General features: G+C 43.6%; 1 pseudogene; it reads left to right on the forward strand.

Annotated features, from left to right (window-relative positions):
* The first annotated feature begins 236 nt into the window (after window positions 1-236).
* LOC135963074 (uncharacterized) lies at window positions 237-1,350 on the forward strand (annotated as a pseudogene).
* Window positions 1,351-2,626: the final 1,276 nt, after the last annotated feature.

Raw genomic sequence — 2,626 nt, forward strand, 5'->3', positions numbered from 1 at the left:
TTATTATTATTATTATTATTATTATTATTATTATTATTATTATTATTATTATTATTATTATTATTATTATTATTATTATTATTATTATTATTATTATTATTATTATTATTATTATAGAGCAGACCCCATGCACCACGCACGAGAAGACATCCGAAGTGGATTTCAACACTGTCGATCCCCTTGCAGAGAAAGCTTATTCAACCTACAACTCACCTAGGCAAGAATTCATTATCAAAATGAGACTTTCAGAGGAAGAATCCCTGACGAAGTGCCGAAGCATTCTCGGAAAGATGAAAGCGGCCATGGCCAGACAAAGAAACATCAACAGAGATGTTCAAAATGGTGTTTTAGAGTTGGACGAACTACTGGATATAATCGCCGACTACCGAAGAAACTGGAAAACAGCAGAGGAGGAAAGGGAAGTGATTAAACCTCACAAGGCGCTGCAGATCTGCCAAGATACTCCAACAATACCTCGCAACAAAAGAAGCGCACTTAGTCCAGCGGAAACTAACCCAATGAAAAAACAGAAGAAGAAAACTAGCGGAAACTCTACAGCAGTAGCACCTACAGAAACTCAAACCGAGGATGCACCAGAAACAAGAAGAGGCAAAAAAGATCGAAGAAATCCACACCCCAAGAAACCTAAGAAACGACCCGATGCTGTTGTTATAAAACCTCGAGATGGTCACAGCTACGCGGATGTCCTGAAAAATCTCAAAACGAAAGTGAACCCGGAAGAAAACAGAAGTGGCAATCCAATCCGTTCGGAAGACAAAATCTGGCTCTATACTCCTGGTAATGGGTCAAGGCGGAAGAAAGGATGAGTTCCGTGAGGCTATCATGAGTACATTAAAAGAGGAGGCTACGGTACAGGACATGAAATCCAAGGCCACAATAGAAATTCAGGATCTTGACTCCCTGACAACAGAGGAAGAAGTGCTCAAGGCCATACAAAATGTGGCCAATATAACGGAGGAGGACACAAATATACGTCTGACGGCTACAAATAGCAGGGAACAGAAGAGAGCTTTTGTATCTCTGCCAACAGCTGACGCAAACACATTGCTCGAGAAACGAAGAATACTGATAGGATGGACATACTGCCGCATACGGTACATGGAGGAGGTGAAGCGCTGCTACAAATGCTTCGAATCGGGACATATGCAATGGGACTGTAGAGGACCCGATAGGAAGAGCATGGGACTGTGCATAAGATGTGGACAGAAGGGCCACAAGATGAAAGAATGCAGAAACCCCCCGAAATGCTGCATCTGCTCACAGAGCGAGGGCAGACCAACAGACCACATGCCTGGATCCCGAAGCTGTAAACCCCCTAAAATAGCTTGAAATGAGGTTTTTGCAAGCCAACATGCATAGAGGAAAAGTGGCACACGCTCTCCTACCACAGATCGCAAAGGAGCACGAGGCAGACATGATTATTATTAGTGAACAGTACACAAAAATGAGAAATGGGCTATGGCTTGAAGATGATTCAGAGACCGCCGCAATATGGATCCCCTGTCCCGGACAGGCACATATAGAAAACAGCGGAAAGGGAAATGGTTTTGTCTGGCTACAGATTGGAAACCTCACGTTAGTAAGCTGCTATTTAACTCCAAGTGATAGTATTGCCTCCTTCCAAGGGAAACTCGACAGGATCGAAGACTTTGTAAGATTTAAAGGTGGTGATCTTATAGTAGCAGGCGATTTTAACTCCCGCGCAATCGAATGGGGAATGAAGACTACTGATTCGAGGGGTAGAAGGATATTGCATATGATTGCAAGAGCTGGACTGGCGACTGCTAACATTGGTACTGCTGCAACTTTCAGGCGTCCTGGATGTGAAGGCACTATTCCAGATGTAACCTTTGTCTCCGAGAGAATGGCCCACAAAGTTAAAGAATGGAGAGTACTAGAAATATACACAGCCAGCGATCATCAGTATATATCGTTCTGCATAAGAGCTAACGAAGACACTCCAGCAAGGAAGCCTGGAGGGACCACCCAAAGATGGCACGTCAACAAGCTTGACACGGCGATACTCCTTCACGAGATCGACATACATGCTGGAGAACACACAAATGAAATGGACGCAAGATCTGCAGTGAAACACACCATGTCTGCAATTGCGAGATGTTGCAATAAGGCAATGCCCAAAAGAAATAAGGCCCCTAAATGGAAACCAGTATACTGGTGGAACGCCTCGATCGAAGAATCTAGACGAAACTGCATCAAATCGAGAAGAAGGTACACCAGAGCCAGACGCAGAGGTGACGCAGAATTGAACAAAATGCATATAAAGATGCCAAAAAACAGCTGCATAACTGCATACACAAAAGTAAGAAAGATAAATGGGAGGAGCTGAGAACCGATATTAACAAGAATCCATGGGGTCTCGGATATAAAATCGTGATGAAGAAACTGGGAATGAGGAATGCAGTGGAAAATATGGATGAGGTCACAATGCAAAACATCGTGAACACTTTATTCCCAAAGCATGACATTAGAATGGACGGCACGGAAACAGAATCTAGTATTGATATACCCCTGTTCACCACCGAAGAATTACAATCAGCCGCTCGCAGCCTCAAGAATAGGAAGGCACCCGGCCTTGATGGCATTC

Source organism: Calliphora vicina, unplaced genomic scaffold (assembly GCF_958450345.1).
Source record: "Calliphora vicina unplaced genomic scaffold, idCalVici1.1 scaffold_21, whole genome shotgun sequence".
Lineage (NCBI taxonomy): Eukaryota > Metazoa > Arthropoda > Insecta > Diptera > Calliphoridae > Calliphora > Calliphora vicina.